The following is a 20,470-nucleotide window of genomic DNA, read 5'->3' on the forward strand; positions in this document are numbered from 1 at the left end:
ATGTAAGCCTTCAAGCCTGAGTGGCCCAGAGGACATGAAGTCCCCCCCAGTATTTGTTACATAAGTTAAGATTTTTGGTGTCCAAGTTACATAGCCTGACCACTCGAGAATGTTTCAGGGCTTTACCCCTAAACCCCACCCTACCTTTTCTTGGTCAAAGTCAAGCCTTGAGAAAAAGGCAGCAACTGCTGACTGTTTCAGTGTTCTGACTGTGCATCAGTAGCTGGCTTTACTGAGACATGTACCATGTAGAAAACTACATTACATGTCACTTAGGCCTGAAGCAAGACATGAAATGAGGAGGCTGTGGTTGGTGTTCATTACATACCCATGAAAGGTTACTTGTTTCTGGGTGTTGGAGCCAAAGTGCCAAGCCTTCTAGGGTGGAAAAGGATAGGATATGATTGTGTGAGACCTGCAGGTCAAATTTTTCACCCTTGTGTATGTGACAGAGAGAGAGACAGAGATAGATGGGGGAGAGAGCGCTGACATTAACAAGTTGCCATGTGGAGAGCCAGGAGCAGCGCTGGTGTTGGAGGGAAGGTCATGTACCTAGTGCTGCTGAGGGTTCACTCCTCATGACTCAGAGGTGGACATACAGAGAGGGACACACACGCTGAATACCAATGTCATGTTAGGCATTCAACCCGAGGCAAGTAGCTTCACAAGCCTTAATTCATGCACTGGTGAAAGAAGGGATGGAAAATATGCACAGCAGGCATGCAGAAGCAATGGTTGATCCCCTCCCCTTTTCTTCAAGCAATTCTTTCTTGGCGTCTTTCTCCACTGCCATTTAAGTTTCAATATTTGCTTTTGGTTGAGCTCCTAGATACTTGAACACTAAGCCAACAGTTTTCACAGGGGAAGAAATTCTCCTATCTGAGGATGAACTAAAGTTCTTATCCTCCTCCAAAAGGCAGAAAAATCATTATTGATGCACATAAAGGTCAAGAGGAGCTCATTGATTGTTGGAAAGGGACTGTGAAATTCAGAGCCCACCATTTTAGTACCCAGTTATTTCCACCTCTGAGCATAAGGGATCTCTGATGGGACGTCTGTTATAAATGCATCAAGATTGCAGTGAAGCCTGTACTATATTTTATACAAATGTGATACTGTGTAATGGATGTTGGCTGAAAGGCAAGGAGATTATTGCTTGCCATATGATAATAAAAGGAAAGATAGATTGTGGAAGCACTTATGTGGTATTGTGTAATATCTCTTCCGGACCTGAGAGCTTTAAAATGATATTAAGTCTGCATCTGTAGTTGTGTCTAAATCTATTTCACAGCAGCCTCGGTATTGCATTGCTGATGTGGGCAGAATTGTAAATTGATGAGAAGCTGACATCAGCCAAAAATAATAACTCAATATGATTTAAATATATTTTCATGGCATGGATTTAAACATTTAACCCTCAGTTTATAATGGCAGGATACAGCATCTTAATCAGCTAATTGCAATGTTAATGACAGTAATCATTAGATGTACAATTAATCTTTGAAGATAATGAATGCAACTTTCATTTTCTTGGAAGGATATAGTGACACTATTTTGTCACTGCACACACTTTTTTTTTGTCTTGCTGGGTTTTGCCAAAATTATACACAATGCCTGATCACTGCAGTTTTTTGTCAGCGCTCAAATTATCTCCGAAACTGCTTCTCCATGATGGTTGCGTAGAAACTAATGAGAGTGTAGAGGCAACTTGTGAAGATTCACAGACGGAAACACATTCCGCTTGTGTGAGGGAAAATGAAAAAATACTCAATTAAAATGTATGAAGGCGCTCAAACTTTTTGTCCTATTGTAAAATGAGCTGTCAAACTGTTAAAATGATCTCCACTTTATCTTTAAAACTCATAATGAGGCAATAGCCTCAATGCTCAGACGTAATCCTGGGCGATAAAGTATTTAGTAGACAAGTTCAGTTTAAGATCTTATTGTAACACGTTTAAGGAGCTGTAGCTGGTTTGGATATCGTGCAGCACAGAGAGAAGCTGCAAACAAAAATGAGTACAAGTATGCTGTTAAATTTGGAAGTGTGCAATGGTTAATCACATAAATCAAATCTTTGAGCTGAATAAAAAAAAGGTCATTGCAGTACTCCAAAATATTGCATTAAAACTTTTAGTTACTTAAGTCCTTTGGAGTGACACATGCAGTGTCGCCTTCCTATCCACAGTCTATATTAAGCCTGCTAGCATACAGGGCAGACATTGACATATTTGTACACTTAGGATGTCTCTAGTAAGGATGTACACACACATACACACTCTCTGTCTGTCTGTCTGTCTCTCATGTACACACTAGCATTAATAAATCCTAATCCCCCACAGTCTCCAGCTATGTTTCCTCATAAACCGGTATATTAATGTAGTCACCGGGAAAGTAGCTGTAAGAATTACATAACGGAAACACCAGAGTCTAACTCAACCAGGGTTCAGCAGGGATTTGACTTGGTGCTGAAATGGAGAGAGTCAGAGTGAACACAATGTATGAAGAAAACCACGCTCTAACATAATAGTATTGATTTATTTTCAGTGCTTGAGGTGAGTGATGTGTTGGATGTGGTGGACAACCAGGACCGATGTCCAAGCTCCTGTTCAAAGACAGTGACGTTAAAATTTTGAAGAAAGAGCTATTAGATAACAGGTTAATCACATACTTCCTGTTAATGTAGCAGTGTCGACTTGATACAATCAGTGTACTGACTCTGCTGTCACTATAGAATATAAAACAGTATGAATTACTCAATTAATGATTACACTCAAAAAAAATCTCACCATCTCAGAGGCGGAGATTGGATGCAAGTAATTTCAATCATTTAAATGTTCCATGAAGAAGCTGAACTAATTACCCATGCAGTACAAGCATGAATACTGATAGCGTTTACCATGTGCTGACAAAACTTGAAATGTAAAGCAGTATCTGATTCAATTTTTTGGAGGTTTTTTTTTGTTTGTTTTTGTTTTTGGCCTCTTGTGGGCAATACAACGACCTGAAAACACAAGTTTGACATATCACCACCTGACAAAGTTAATGTGTTAACAAACACTTGCCTAATTACACATCTAGCAGACACAAAGGAACATTAGCACTCATTTGGAGGCCTGTTTCTGGCCACCTAGTGAATCCAATATTTCTCCTGTTTTGATCTGTTTTATCTCTTTAGCTGCTAAATCCTCCAATATGTTCATCAGGCATTCCTGTAGTTTGTCTTTTTGGGATTTAATGCAGGGCAGGTGCTATTCAATGGGTTTACCAGAGCTTTGTTGCTGAAAACAGCTGCCTGCTGTCTGAAAATGGGATAATTGGGAAAGGTGAGACTGAGGCGAAACAGAAAAGTTGGACCATAAACCCAAAACAACAATATGTTGCCTTCACCAACCATGGTAAGATGGTGGATGGTGTTCACTTGTACCATTAGTATTTGTAGGGAACAAATATTTATTTTTTTTATTAGACCTTGTGGTGTGGCACCCATTGTAGACGGCAACATATTTTCAGCCTGCTTACTCCATAATTATCTACTTGTTAGCCCCATCTTTAAGTCATGCTTTTCCTCCTCTTTCCCACCTGATGACTTTGCAACAACCTTCTGCGACAGATTCAGCAAGAAGGGCCAACATGAAACATTCACAGAAGCTGTATACATTATATACAATACAGAAAATACAGCAAGCTCGTGCAGAGGAAAGTCACAGGGGATAGTGGAGGAGTAAAGGAGGAGTGGATGAATTGAGTAGAATGCTGAAACACCCCATGCTATAACTTGTATTATTCATGTTCATAGGTTGGGATACACAAGCCTCCCTCTAGAGTTTTAATCATACACTAATGTGTCTCTTGAATTCAGTAAAAGGACAAACACTGGATGGGTTGTATGTATATTGAATATATATATATATATTTATATTAAATGATATTGAAGGTGGTTGTGTTGCTGTGATGATTATGGTCATCATCATGATAAAGTAAAATAATATCCCCCATTTCATATGAGGAGTTGGGAACAAGAAAAGCAGCAACAAAGTGGTATTTTATAGCTTCATTCATATGAGAAGAACTGTAAATTACACATTAGATCAGTGTGAGCTTTTCTCTGCACCGGCATGCTGATAACTTCAGCTGACAACAGTAGTTGCTCCTAGCACAGGTACAGCCATAAGACTCACTATTGTTGTGAGTGCTTCACACTACTTCTTCAACTGACGAAAAAAAAAATAAAAGACATACAAGAATGTCCAAGAATGATATTTCAGCCCGTCAGTCAGACTCATTTTGTAAAGCATTACAGTACATAAGCAAGAAGGTTAGCTCACCGCTCTGCTAGCTCTGAAAGCTCTGAAAGCTCTGAAAGCTGTTCACATCACTTAACATACAAAAGAGGTTTTATCAGTTCTTTATCAAACTTATTCCTCTGTGCTGTAGACCTTCATTGTTGTTCAAAAATGATTAAAACAAACATGAGTGGCTCCTGGTGAAGTGTTCCTTCATTATGTTGAAGAAGAAGAGTACTGCACTTTTTAGTATACCCTTCATACACGACCCTACTGCACTAATTGTTCCACGTTAGATTGGCTTTTCCTAAAAACTACAAAGCCCAGCTATTTCAGGCCATTACTTTATACTTTATATGTTAAAGGCATAAATATGTGGAATAGAATTAGCCATATCCTTAAAGATAAATAGAAATAAATATTTATCTATATTATTACATTTATCTTATGTAATAGCCTAATGACAAGTTAGTTACCCCACTAGCTTAAACTTTAAATATGTTATTAAGTTTAACTATGAAGTATTGTAATACAAAGAAAAAAAAAGGATTGTATCAAAATAGTTGACATAACCCTGACACAAATACAGTACAACAAACAACATTCAGAGATTACTAAATAATTGCAACACCAGATCACAGAGTTGGAACCAAAATCTGTGAAGATGATTACTTTGAAACAAAGTCAATTGCACATGGCAAACAAATCCAAAAATACTAAGGGTGATAGGCAGTAAATCAAAAGCCAGGCAGATGGCTGTGTATAAACAGGTATATACAGGGGAAACAGAATGAAGGCTGGATTAGTAAAGCAACATGGCAAAACAGACAATCTGGCAGAGGCTATCTGTGAGCTGTCCTCTATATATACTGGAGCTAATTACATTTGCTTCTGTGTGAGCAGGTGACTGAATTAGGTGTTAAGAGCAGGAGTCAAGAGCAAAAGCTCTTGGACAGGTGAGGAATGGGGCATCTGAAAGAGAGAAACTAGCAGAGGCTGAGGAGGGTGGAGAGGTAGATGGAGCAGCTGTCACCTTGACAAGATTACCACAGGTTTTTTTGTGCAGTCAAAATCTTATAAGCGGGGTTTACAAAGATGTCTGGGCAGCATGGCTGGAGCATCAGACCATCATTATTATACCTCACTGCAGATATCTCTTTAATCTCGGCTGTCTGTACAACAGGTTCCAGCAATGTCTTTTTATTCTGTTCATACTTTGCTTCTCCCACTCTTGATCTATCAATGTACATAGTATTTATCTGCCAACCACTTGAAATGATTATTTATCTCCATTATTTAATGATTATAGTATCTCCACTGCTTAAAATACCTGCAAAAATACTGACAAGTCTAACCTGTACTTTGTGTTTAGTGCTAATTGACAGAAGTATGTTAGCACACTAAACTAAGATGGAGAATACTGTATCATATACTAGCATGTTATTTTCATTTAACATTTTACTCAAAGCACTGCGTCTTGCCTATAGAGCCTGGTGGTGGCTTAATTTGCCACCCATGTGGGTTTTTCCCCTAAAAAGAAGACAATACAGGGGAAAACAATAATGTAAGTGAAAATTAAGTTAGGTGGACACGTGCCTTCCCCTTTGACGTGTAGACAAAGCCTTTCATTGGTTGTCTCACAAGCGCTCCTTAACTTCAAAAACTGGAAAAGCACCCTTTAGCAAAGCTTTGTTTTATGTGACGTGATTGTTCATGTGTTTGTCCAGGGTCATCTGAACACCATTTTACTGTTTTTTAGCATAATCTGCAAAATTAAACATTGATAAATGCACTATCATACACTCATCACAGTACAAACAAGCACACATACACATAAAGCACCATTGCCATAAAGATGCACTGCTAAGATTCTTATTAACATTACAGATGATGCATATTGTACAATTAGCAATGCAGCTCAAAATGTCAGGGGAAAGAATGCGTGTAATCAATTCCCCCAGGTGAAACAAGCACACTAGTTAGGCCTCTGATTCACTGTTGCCTGTGACAGAGAATGATGTGTTGGATGTTTAGCCATCAGACAACAGATCGTTCCCCGCAGCTGTAGCTCTGCTAAACACCAGCATCTTGTATTCTTGTCAGTGGGCAGAGTGTGGGGGAATTGACTGCATATTGTCATCGCACCATTCGCTCATTGCAGGGCAATAATTTCCACACCTGTCCTGTGTCAAGCCGATGTTGCTCGCCTCTGTTGCGTTTGCTTCTCCCTCTGTGTTTCTCTGTCACTGTCTGGTTTCGCTCTCACTTTTGTGTTCTCATTGCCTGTTTGTTAATGACACAAGGCCGGGGCCCTGCTACAGGGGGGATTAGACAGAGTTACAAATTGAAGTGGGTTAATCGGCCGGCCTACCATTTCAGGAGGAATCCCTCGCTTGACTCACATGATGAACATGAACTGATGAACTGCATGGAGATGCCTTACAATGTGATCTAAGGAAAATGCATGTTAAAATCCGAAGGCCAGCAGTTATTCATAAGTGAAGTACCTAGTATAACAAAATGAAATCAGGATAATTTAATGTAATTATTGTCAAGGCAGTGTGACGTAGTCAGCATTAAGACACAGTTACGTATAAATTTGGCTGGGGTGCCACCAACTAATGTGAAGGTAAGCTGAGAAGGTCTCACAGCCCTGTTTCAAGAAGAGAATGAACAAACATACGATTACAAATCTTTGAATTGACCCAAACAAAACAAGTTCTGTCAACAGAGCGACTCGATCTCTAACTGTAAATAAACAACCGTTGCAGTTTCAGAGCTTATAAATCATTTGTAGATGGAGCTGCACACAGACTCAAGAGCCAAGAGTAGGTGCTGTACTATACTAACTCTACTATTTTATGCGGTGTGAGGTACAAATGCAGGCAGGTAGAGAAATTGACCAAGCAAGGCACATGTTGAGTCAAAGTCAACGAGTAAACTCTTTGAAACTCCTGAAATAACTAATGCCTTAAACCAAAAGCTCAGTGTCCATGTAAACAGCTTAATCAACAGTGTTAATCAGTGTTAAATGAATAATATGAATGAATGAATAAAACTGACTACTATTTGGCTTTCACAAGGGTTGACTGGAGTATTTCTCAGTCATAGAGCTGATATGGCTGTGTGCCAAGTACTTCTCTATGCATTAAAAGTTGTACATTGTCATCCACCCACATGGGGCTTTTCTAGACACGTGTTGGCTTGGCTTGACTAGTGCAGTTGAACTGGTAATAGAAACAAACCAGTTTTATACTGAATATTCGATAAGCACCTTCTTAGTGTTGGCAGTAGGAAGGTGGTTAGCTCACCTCCAATCCTCTGATCTCAACCACAGGGGTTTCGCTTAGGGACTAGAGTTCCCGGGTTGGAAAAACCTTAAGTTCCTTAAACCTGCGTTCTGTTAAATTGCCAGCAGGTGGCGACTCCACAGATTGCAAAAAGAAGTCGGGTTGTATCTAAGAATTTGAGAAAATGACCCAACTTCTCACTTGATTTATTACCTAATTTTACATCTACTTCAGTACAGCATGCTATTCATTTTGCAAATTATCCTCCCATTAAAATAAGATAGATGATGAGGCAGGGGGTTCTTTAAGACATGTCCACCTTAACTGACAAGTCACTACCATTGTGTGCCCTCCAATTCTAAAACAGATCCAGTCAGGCCAGAGGCATAGTAGTATTTGTTTTCTTTCAGTCCTAATAATAAGAGAGAGACTATATGAGTTTTAAATCAATGATCAGTTTTTCAAAGCACATTGTTTACACTACATTGAAATATTCTTCCCCTCCTGCCTTGAATGTGTGAGCATCTGCTTTGTGTTGTGAAGTGTGGATGACGCTCATCATCATGTGAGACCTATTTTTAGATTGTTAATCAAGGTAACATGTTCAGACTGACACATTCAGTTTGATATCCCATGAAGTGTGAGTAGAGCGAGATTGATTCATTTCGACTCGTTCACCCGCAGTGACCAAACAGAGGTCAATGCATGTGTAAGAGTACATGCAGGTGTGTGTATTTGGTTTAGTGTTTGTTGTCACACAGCAAAATTTTGTGTCTCACCCGCGTGGGGTCTAATATCAAGAGGTAACACAGAGCTACTATCTGTGGGCAATGTGTACGTGTACACTTTTATTTCTGTTATTTCCAACACTATCTGTATTTCCAGCCTGCATTAGGATTTACTCCTAAAAGAGTTAAAATAATTCTAAACAGAGTCTACAAAAACTGTGTTGCTGTTAGTGTTACAGCCAGTCAGTAAATTTCATCTGGCCATATTGCACATTTTGTTTTTTTAAAACTGGGGGTTATCGTGGAATCAGAGCCAGATGAAGTAAATAAATATAAATGAAAAAGCGGTTCACAGAGCATTGTGCGACAATAGCTCATGTGGCCATATTGCGTAATCAAAAATAATCAAATACAATTGGAAGAGGGACCAGATGATATGAAGTGTTTTGTTCAGAGTATATTATGCTTTCAAAACTGAATAATTTATTGTATCTGGATATATTTTTAGCCTAGTGAGGACTAGTGAATTGTAACCAGCACAAACATTTTTAGTTGCTCCATCTAGTCTCAGCTGGGAAAGCAGGACAATTTGACAAGTATTAAAAAGTGATTTAACAGTGATTTGAGCACTGCTGCCTGTTCGCACAAGCTAATAATAATCCCTGTTCTGCTGCACTGAGAGTCTTAATCAAACCACTTTTATGTCCTTGCAGTCGTAGCATAAACATTTGTCAGTGACAACACATACTTCGTTTGAAAAGTCAGAGTGACAGAACAAATAAGCAATCATGGAGGGATTTGTCTTTTTAAATTAATGAAAGGAAAATAAATTGTTGCAAGTCCTTCTGAAACAGAATCTATTTTTTGAATAATAATAAAAAAGAGGGCAGAAAATGTGTGTTTTACGCAACAAATGTTTCTTAATTTCATAATTGCATAGAAGAACTCTGACAAGTAACATGTTGAAAGCCATGTGTAATGATTCTGAAAATCTCTCTTTCACCCTTTACATGGAATGCAATTTTAAAGTCTCACTTTTTCTAAAGGGCCAGAGTGAATACAGGAGCCAAAACCAGGAGAAAACAGTGCATTCTGAAAGTGCTTTGTATTTGATACGTGTAAGATAAATGTGCTTCGGAGTCAGATGTATTGATTTTTGTGTTGAATAGATTTACTCACACGGTTCGCCTGTTGTGTCTTATCATCATAGCCTTATAATTGGACTTCTGGGTCAGTGTGGTTTGACTCATGTCCGACGCTAACACACAGATTTCACAGCGTGTGGAAACTCATTCTGCCAGTTGTCAATGGGACACAAGGCTAGATTATGCTTTATCACAGCTTGTCAAAATACAAGCAGTTGATAATAGCCAAACAGGAGAGACAGCGGGTGTGGATTGGTTTTCACAGCAGCTGAACGTGACGCCGAGAGCTGATAATGGGATGGTGTTGAGAGGGATAATGAATCAGTTGCTCGTGGTTTGCCATCACTTTCAGTTTCTTCATTTGTCTGCATTTTGTAGCTTATACCAGTGTTTTAACAGTACAACTTGAGTTTGAAACATGCATTTCTTGCAGGGCAAAATCAGAAAAAATAACAAATCATTGTCTTAATACCTTTGTTGCCCAGGGTCTTAGGTTGGAACCTCTTTTGTATTTCCTTCTGTCTTCCAAGAAGTGGTACAGTTGGAAAAATGTGCTACTGTTAGGCTTTTTGGGAGGTTTTCATCAACACTTACGCTAAAGATGAAGCCTGAAACAGTTTCTGGGGTTTTAATTATTTAGCCTTATATTGTCATCTATCTCAAGGAAAAGATTAAAAGCAAAGATAACCTGGATAAAAGGCATGTAAGTGTTTTCGAAATGTCTTCTTCTTCTTCTTCTGTAAAGACTTTGTATTTATATATGGAACAATGCAGAGTCAGTTGCATTTTCTGCAGTTTATGTAGCCAGTCTGCCCTCCATTTAATCAATAACAAAGTTTAAACAAGGATTACATAAAGGACTTTTTGTTGTGTTTATTGATAGATTTAAAAAAAAAATGTGAATATTGTTTTTCGCCAGTGGGAATGAAATGGAAAACAAGTTTATAATCTTGATCTCTCTCACAAGTTGAAGAGGTCAGTTAGGGTGAGATGAGAGTAACAACTCCCTGGAAAAACAAATAATATTGTGAGGATTAGTGTCGACCACGATGTATGTGCGGGTATGCACTTTAATTCCAGAGCACTATGGGTATTAGGGCCTCTTGATGCTCACATCCGTGCTTCTCTGTGACATACTTCATCAGCTTGTTTAACATTTTGCCAAGAGAGAACATGAAGGCAATGCAATTTTTTTTATGTTTATAGAGCTGAAAAGTTACAGATGAAAAGCTCAGTAAATACCCAAGTCATTCAGGATACTCAGACACCTCCATGTTAACTTTTGTCATAATGACTGTTTCTTTTATCAACTAAAGAACAGAGTAGAATTTCAGTAATTTCCAGCATTACATCACACTCGTCCTTCTCAGCACTTTCACATTAGTTTTCAAAAATTCTAGTGATTTTTATCTAATGAAGGCCAGTGAATTGAATATTTTTAAGCCATGCTTTATTAATAAAAAAAAAAAAACATTGTTTGTTTGTTTGAACTGAACACCCAGCCATGAATGTCCCTTACATCCATATTATTTTTGTCTTTTGTAGTTTGTAGTTTTTGGTAGTGCTGTGAAGATGGATTGATACTGTGCTTTTATTTTTAGATGAAAACACAGACGTTCATCCCTGCACATCCCTGCACTCCATACTGACCAAATGTTTAACCAATATTTCCATCCATTTTCTATAGCTCTTATCTGTCAGGGTCACGGGGGGGCTGGAGCCTTTTCCAGCTGACCACAGGCGAGAGGCGGGGTTCCGATCGTAGGGCTGACACCAGACAGACAACCACACACACACACACATACCTAGTGGCAATGTAGAGTAGTTTGTTTGTGGAACTGTGGGAGGAAGCTGGAGTACCCAGAGTAAACCCATGCAGGCACAGGGAGAACATGCTAACGCCACACAGAAGGGCCCAAACCAGGATTCGAACCCTCTTGCTGTGACAGTGCTAACCACTGCACCACCGTGCTGCCCCCACTATTTCCAGTTATTGTAAAATAACAAAAATGAATGGAGGGAAAAGGTCCTATCATCCTATGCTAATGAGCATTATGGTGTTCGAAGAGAAAATTTTAGAAAAACAAATATATATATATATATATATATATATATACACACACACACACACACACACACACACACGCATTCTCATACTGACAACCTCCTAAAGCACACCTGCCTCGATTGTAGGTCAGTCCAGCTGTGAGGAGATATTGCTTCTTCAAGGGTGTCCTTGCTGAAGGAGATACTGTATGCAGGCCATCAAATCTTGACTCACACAGCTCAGTACATACACACACACATCACAGACACACATGCAAAAATGCAATCTGTGTTTCCGATATAGGCTGATAACTGCTTTTCTGTATTCGCTCAGGCTCTGTACAAGCCATCGATCCACCCAATGCATATATTGCATTATCGTTTTGTTGACAATGTGTCGATGTGGTATGTTTCTGTGTATTCTGTTTGAATAGCAATCAGCCTCTTCCTCCATTCCCCAGACCTCCATAATGCATGAGGTATGGGACTCCTAGTGGATCAGCGTGTTTGTATGTTTATTGAGAATGTGGAATAGTCAAAGGACAGAGAGCTTTAGCACCACGAGAGAAGCAAAAATTTGGCAAGTTTGGAGTAAAACAGAAGCACAGTAATTCAAACAGATATTGATGTAAAATGTGTGTGCATTCCTGGCCTCCACATTCAAACACACAGACATAATCTCTTCAAGCAGGAGAAGAAGTAAGTGGGACAAATGACGTGCACACACACATTTTTTCCCCCCTTGTCACTTGGGCCAGCTAACCTTTCATCTAGTGTGAATAGCAGCTGATACTGAAACCTGTTTCATCTTCTGTCCTGTCTTCTAGTGGGATTCAAAAGCACCCTAATCATCTGTGTCCTGCTCTGCCCTCTCTCCCCTTCCCCATCAGCCCTCCCACCAACCGTCCCCCCTCTCCAAATTGCCACTCCACTCTACTCCTCTCCAGAGACCCAAAAGGCCCTGCAGATGCTCCAATCGACTCCAATAAATTGTATGTAGTCATTTAAACTGCACGACTGCCAACTGGCAAAGCTGCAAACCTCTGCTTTGGGAGAGCTCTGAGGAACAAAAAAAAAAAGGTTCCCTCTAAATTTGATTCACCTTCAGCAGAGAGCTCTCTTGAAAGCTATGTCCAGGCTGGAGTAAATGATGAAAGAGCACAGGCAGAAAAGGGGATATAAAGGGGATATACACAGAGAGACGGATAAGATAGAGGGAGCGTGAGAGAGAGAGGTGAGCTGTGTGATGGAAAGGGACAAGAGAACAAAGCACAAGGAAACAAACAAGAGTCTGGGATACGTTGAGATCCGTCATCTTGTTTCCGACATGCCATAAACTAAGGAAATGGTCTTGAGGGAAGAAAAAGTCTAAGGGCCTTCGTCAAAGTAATGTCCTTACAGGAATTCAATTTGAAGACCTTAACAACGCACAAGAATGTACTCACTCACTCACTCTTCTAATTGACAAGAATTTTTTGCTATTACCCCAAAAACACAACCAGACATCTACATATACCCCTGTAAACTACACATTTATTTACTTATTCTCTTCTTATGAGCATTGTGTAAACTTCAGTTGTATTAAGTAATTAGAGCTAAAAATGTAAACAGAGACTTTAAAAAATACAGTTACAATATAATTACTTGTATTTTGATATAAAAATGTTCAGAAGGAGAACACTGGTGACACTTGGTTTCACATGGGACATGAACCCTGGTCTCCTGAGGGAAAATCATGTGTGTGACCCGCCACTCAACCCAAGCCTCCACCCTTCTTGGGACCTTCTTTCTCTATATACTACGTCAGGTCGAGCAGTTATTGTTTCATGCTGACACTGATGTGTTTGAATGAGAAAATGATGGTATTTGACACTCTGGGAATGAGTTGGGTTTTAGTGAACAGACTATGTAACAGAGACACTGTTTCTGAATTATTTTGGTAATAGATATGTTCTCCTTGTTTTGATATTTTTTAGATTTCTGTTTAAGCTGTCAGTCTGTGTTTAAAAAAATATCAACATTATTTATCCTGGAGCAAACGGGCCAAATAAAACCCCTGCAGCAGCCCCTGTGTGCTTTCCTGTTGCAGATTTACTGCATGCAGTGCACAAGCTGTTCCAGATACAAAGCTGAATCCTAAGGACTACAGATCTCCAGAGACTGGGGAATATATGTCACTCAGCTCTGTGGGGATCGGCATGTTTATTATTAGGCTTCTTTGGAAATGCTGTGCCCTATGCCAGGCTCCTCATAGCCTGTCGCTGACGGCATGAGGACCATGTGAGACAGGAAATTGAAAGCCACTTGTTGTTGGAGGGCTTTTCGGAGGAACTGGAGTAGGTGGATGATAGAGTGTGGTATGGACATATGGCTGAGTGGTGGAGGGATCACATTTCCTCCCTACTGAAGGTGTTTCAAAGAGTGGACAGGAGGACAGGGGAGAGGAAGACAGATACAGAAAGGATGGAGGCAGGGAAGGATTCAGATGGAGGCTGCTTTAGGATTCAGTCCCACTCTTCAAGGTCAGTGCACTATAGAATTTCTGTAAAGCACCATATACCCCTTTCAGACCCCTCCTCACAAAAAAGAAAAAAATGTTGTTTATGATGAAGTCACATCACAGTTCCACAGTTTGTCCATTTATGTTTTTTTGTTAATTAATCATTGGTTCATCAGGTGCCCTTTTACCTGAATGCAAAATAGGCCTTGTTTTGGAAACAAGTACTCCCAAGCTTTCTGTCGGCAAGCTTTGATGAGGAGATATTCAAATCTGGATCCTTTATGGGGCCCTTCAGAACCCATCTAGCACCTCAGAGACTGATCCAACACCTGTCATGCTCTCTAGACGGCTCCCTCGGCCGTGTCTGTTTAGTGGTAATGATCTAAGCCATTCACACTCACCTCCAGTGTGTTCCCACTTCTTTTTTTTCATTTTTTCCTCTACTATATGCAAATACCTGAAACAGGAACTCCACTGAGATTGAGGCGGATTGATGGAAAGGGACTATAGGGGAGATGGGGAGCTGTAGGGAAAAGTAGATGGAAAGAGATTCATGTAAAGGCATGAGGGGGAAATGGGAGATGAAATAGAGTAGAGAAAAATAACATGAAAGAGAGGAAAAAAGGGGAATGTATGGGGCAGATGAGGAGAAGGATGGGAGTGTAGCAAAGGGAGGTCATTGCTGGTGCTGAAATCAGAGACTGGAAGGGAAGAGCTGTGAGACTAAAAGCAATTTGCATCACTGCCCCCCCAGCAAACTCTGCACACCATTCCACAGCTCTCAAAAGGAAAACTGCCTTCAAGGGTCATAGGAAGAAAGGGATATATAACCAGTACTCACTATTTATTCATCCTCATTCTGATCCCTCTCTCTTTACTCTTTTCTTGTAGGCTTAAGCCTTTATTTCCCTTCCTCTGTCCTTGTTCTTCCCCAGTGTTTTTGGTCTTCTCAGTCTCAGTCTTTCTCCCCCAACTTACCTTTCACCTCATGCTCCTCTTGTATGTTTGTTTTAGTTCTACTTTATCAGTTACTACCCTCAAATAGCTCCAGTTTCTGATTCAAATGCTGATTATGACCTACAGCATGTTTATGTTTAATTAAACAGGGCCTCTAGTGGTCAAGGAAATTATTACTCCTGCTGCTCAGGAGAAAAGACAAAAGTATTATGAGGTTTTCACAGACTTTTTTTTTTCTTTTTACCAAATATGATTTGTGATAAGGCAAACACAGCTTTTTTGCTGCGCAAACAGTTAGAGTGAACCAATACTTTAAAAAACAATGAGCTAAAAAATGCTATAAAACTCTGGGTAGAGCTTGAGGGATCTGCAGATTTGGATGACAATCTGAAGTAGGTTCATCACTAAGATCAACACCTTTCACATTATATATCATTATTTTTTAAAAATATATAAAGTGATTGATCATGGTCGCTTTGACCAAGCCATTTATTTTGCCTTAACCTAATCAAACATTAACTGAAAATGCTCATGTTGTTTTGGAAGATTAAGCCATTGGTCCAACAAAGTACAGTAAGTCTAATATTTGTTGTTCACGCTGTTCTCACGCTCTGTCCAAGAGAAGCCATGTGTTGCGGGGGTGGGGATGAGATGTGAGGGGTTAGTGGACAGGGCAGCTTGGAGGATGAGTAGGGTTGACGAGGTCAGACTGGGCAGCTGGAGCATCTTTTTTCATTTCGATTTCCAGTTGTTTTCCACAAGTTCATACTCATTGCAGCTGATCTGTTTGGAAAAGACACAACATAAGAAATTTGGATTTTTGTTGTTGTTTTGTTCTATAAATAACACTGATAAATAGAGGCAGAAACAGCTATAGATTGTACATATTCAAGGCCAGTTTATGGTGTAGATGTGTCTTGACAAACTTTTGGCATTCATGAGTCTCTTTCATGAGGTCAGACTCAAACTGCAATATCCATGCATGTAATGCCAGCATGAGGTTTTGTTCAATTTGGCTGCCTGAAGGCCTGATTGACGAAGCATGTACCGTAGATATCTATCAATCTGTTTGAGAATCTGTCCACACAGCGACTCTGGCTGTGAAATATGCCCCAATCAGTAATGAAACACAAATTTGAAGTTTTCCAGAATACTTTTGTGAACACATCATCTGGATGGGATTACAGGGTGTGTGGACTGGGCTTTGCCACAGATTATGTTGTCACTTAAGAAACATAGAGCTCATAGGGTTGGTCCAGGGAGGGAGAATAATATCGTGCATGCCATACCAGATCAGGTGCACGTCAGTTGACTCCTTGAATGTCAGCTCCCACCCACACATAGTCTCAAGTCATCCTTGATGTTTCGTACATCTCAGGTCAATTAATCTAACCACTTATTTGCTGGCATTGTTGGCTGAAATTCACTAATCACCAGCTCAGTTTATACTTTTCATTTGTTTGGACTTGTTTCCTGACAAATAATTGACCAAGTTAACCCCAACATTATATCATGTTGACTCTATGATGACTTGCAGCTAGTTATTTTCCTCATTTGAAATGTATATTCCAGTCAAAAGGCTATACTTTACTCAAATTTCAGAGTCAGCTGAACTTAAAGAGCACCGAAGAAGGTTTTATCAGCCCTCATCCAGATACAGTATGTGACGTAAGTCTCAAAGAAGGAGCCAGAGTTAGCTAGCGCGAGAGAGGATCTGAGTTCAACCCAAAAGACCTCAAAGAAAATTTTGTATGAAAAATAGATTGGACTGTAATGATATACGTAACTGTAGATTATGGTCTGTTTGTGCTTTGCAGCAACATTATGTTGTGAACACAAGTCAAACAAAAGCATACATTTCGACTAGAAAGAACAACAAGGTTCTTTAGTTTTAGTTTTTTTTTTTTTAAATTAACTTTTGTCTCATGTGTAGTGAAAGTCCATTTAGGCAAAGCATGTTCCACAATTTTAATAGCAGGCAAATCAGAAGCCATTCTGGTCATTACACCTATATGAGGCTTGTCACTTGCCTGGCTTGGGGTAAGATGATTCAAGATGACAAGCAGGTCAGAGTTTCTACTTTAATACATGTTGGAAAATAATTGCAGCCTGCTTCATTTCCATCTCACTCGCCCAAATAGCTACAAGCTACTGCAGAATGGTGATGACGTTGCTGCTCTCAGAATGGCAGCGTACACCAGCAGCAGGTCAGCTGAGTGGAGACAGCACACCAAATAGAAATGATCTTAGAGCACTAGACTCTCCACGGACTCTGGATTGTGCCCCTTGCAGACTTTTGATGATGATGTACCTGTTGTCCAGGAGTCAGTGGACTGAGCAGCAGTATTCACTGTACTTTAAACTTTTATTTATTTATATCTTTATTGTGCTTATTGAAACACACATACAGAAACTGTGTTTACATAAAAATGATTTTTATATAAAGACAGATTGTATTTTTAGAAGTTTGCATTGTTGTTTTGGTTTTTTTTTTTTTAGAGCTGTAAATTTTCCTTGTCAATGAGTTTTGTATTCAGTTCCATAAATTAAACATTCGGATTGGAATGTTTTATAATACACAAAGCAAGCATAATAGATAGGAACAAAATTCATCATTAAGAGTTTGACTGATTGACTGACTTATATTCAATGTCTTGCGTGTTTAACAATATATTTTGGGGGAAAAGTATTTATCAAGAGATCTTGTAAATGAGAAACATTCACACAGCTGGAAGCTTGCTGTTGAACCGGATATTAGTTATTGCTTATAATGGATTCTCACATTCTGTAGTCGCTTTGAGTGTGACGATATTATGATCTCTTTGTATTGTCCTCTCCTTGGCAGTTTGTCAGCACAGCATATTCTGCACTCATAAATTCAACTTTCTTCCTATCACACTCTGTCTCCTCTCCTTCCTTTTTCCATTTCTCTCCCACTCTCTCCTTCTCTCTCCAACACAGTTTATGTACTGATGCTCATTATGACTGTTATTATGACAGCCTCCCTTGCACTTACATGCACACAGCCACTGCAGTTATTCTGGTGATTTACAACCTCCTCCTCCCACAGAGAGAAGAAGAGGAGAGGCACACTTTAGCTGTCTTTGAGGACAGCTTTATGTTCACAGCAAAGTAGCCACAGTGGCATCTCATCCCACCATGAAAACCACAAGTAGATAGGCCTGTGATAATAGGCTCTCAGGGATGACAAAGGAAACATTCACTCTGTTTAATGATTACATCATTTGGCACCTTCTTATCAGTGGTTGTCTGTTTATTTCCAACACGTTTTGGGTTCGAAAAGTGGTAGGAGAGTGGCTTTTCTGAATTATTCTTTTTATGAGCACTTTGGCTCCAACTGATGTAATACCCATGATCATAATTCCTGTTATTGATTTTCTGCTGCTTTGTATTGCAAAAGACATGTTGCATATTGATATGTCACATAATTCATCCACAGTGCTAGGTGAAAATCAAAGCTGAATTCTGCAGCTGTACCGCAACTCAGGCTGTGATCCCTGACGCATGAACAAACACACACAGATACAATATATTGCACGTGTCAGAAAATGCTCAAAATGCATTGATACAAACATGCAGGGAATGGTCATATTGTTAAGATACATCGTGTCTGTTTCATGTCTTGATGTAATATTTGTAGAAGTGATGTTCAGAGACAGACTGCAGATGTCGTTTTCAATGTCCACATTTCTAAAAAAAAAAAAAAAAAAAAAAAGACATGAGGAGATGCTGTGTGTGTGTGTGTGTGTGTGTTTGTGCTTGTGCGTGTCCACAAGGAAGAGAGGGAAAGAAACCTCCTTGATGTTTCATACATCAAAGTAAACCCTCCTGTTTGATGGAGTGTATTGATGAGAGCAGCAGAGATAGTTTAGGAAGACTACATGGCAACAAGCATCTCTTCAGCCACATGTGATTTGGTGCACAGCACGGCAGAGAGAGCGGAGTGTGAGCTGTTACATAACCGCCGACCAGGGATGAAGTGTTGGGAAGGCGGCACGTGCAGCCAAGAATCCCGTGATGCAAGTATATAGAGCCACTCAGATTTTAAACCTCAAATATCGCCCACAAGTTTATTTATGTTTCCACGTAGTAAACTATTGTATCATTTTCAAACATCCCACTAAGCTTCTACATACAACCAAACCAAAGAAGGGAATTCCAGCATTTCTTTAATACATGACAACAGGCTGTCAATAGAAGCTTTGACCATAGATTTACTATAGTAATTCTGTTGCCGTTTGAAGTCCAATTACAGTGCTGCACTCTAGAATATCCATTATACTATTTATGACATTTGAAAAACTCAAATTTCAAACTCTTGGTTGTCAGCATCCCAAGCCAAAGGCACAAACAACAACAATAACATGACAAAACCTATTTAAGTCAAACAAGGACTTCACTGAAAAAAAGCTGCTCCTGTTTCCCTGCTCCATCCAGTCAATATCCAAGCATCCAGTTCCCCAAGGTGCTGTGGGATGTCAGATCTGTAGCCGACGGGCATATTCAAAAATGCATGTTCAGCCTCTTTGCCAGGAAGTGGATGTGCCAGTCATGACAAAAAAGTTCCCTGAGACAGCAAGTTTATTTAACTTAGTTTTTCATGGATGATTGGTAGGCTTCTTACTCCAGTGAGCTACATGAGCATCTGAATGCTGGCTTGACTGTTTTATCGTGTCCTAGATTTACCATGAGGGAATTTTCCTGCAAGTTATTGAAATTTGTTTCTAAATTATTAACCTACTGTGTGTGTGTGTTTCAGGTTTTATGTGACCCATCATTAAAAAAAAAAAAAAAAAACAACATGAAAAATGTGTTTCTGCTGTTGTGCAAAATCACAATAAGTGTTCTGAAGACTTAATCTGGTGTCTTTTTTAATTGTGTGTATTCTCGAGGTCTAACAAATGCATTTCCTTCCTTTGAACTAAATATTTGCAAAGCAGATTTTTTGGGATCTTTGAAACGTGCATTGTTTACATTAATGTTATCTTCCTTTTCCGCACTTTTTGCCTTTGTTCAGTAACACTGTCGCATTAACAAATGGCTTCTTCATCCTCTCCGTGCCTATAATAAATTTATGCAATTCGTGTTGAAAATGAGCTTATACGCTACATATACTGCATATATTTATTTCTCTCTTTTTTTTTCTTTTTTTTTTTTAAGTAACATGCATATTACATCCAACACACGTGTCTGATGTTGCTATGTAAAGCAGACATATACTGTCCCTCAAAGGCTACACGCTGTGCATGACTTGATGTGATACAAGAGGATGGTCTACTATTCTGAGAAGCCAAATAGAAGAAATTGGGTGAATACGTTATGCAAGTACAACATACTGAGCCCATCTCACAAACAATACTTAATCTCAGAGAGACAGAAACTGTCAAAGCAAATAGAGCGTATAGAAAATGTTTTGTAAAGCAGATTTTTTCAGTTGCTTGGAGGTTATTTTCATTTGTCTGGAACATGTGGTCTTTCTTCCTCTCTTTCTTTCTTTGTG

At 39.4% G+C, this 20,470-nt stretch overlaps 1 protein-coding gene across 2 annotated transcripts in view; it reads left to right on the forward strand.

Moving 5' to 3' along the window:
• Positions 1–20,470, forward strand: part of LOC124070203 (gamma-aminobutyric acid receptor subunit beta-2) — a 337,631-nt gene that overhangs the window by 288,276 nt on the left and 28,885 nt on the right. The gene's annotated exons all lie outside the window — the stretch shown is intronic.

The sequence above is a fragment of the Scatophagus argus genome, chromosome 14 (genome assembly GCF_020382885.2).
Source record: "Scatophagus argus isolate fScaArg1 chromosome 14, fScaArg1.pri, whole genome shotgun sequence".
Classification (NCBI taxonomy): Eukaryota; Metazoa; Chordata; class Actinopteri; family Scatophagidae; genus Scatophagus; species Scatophagus argus.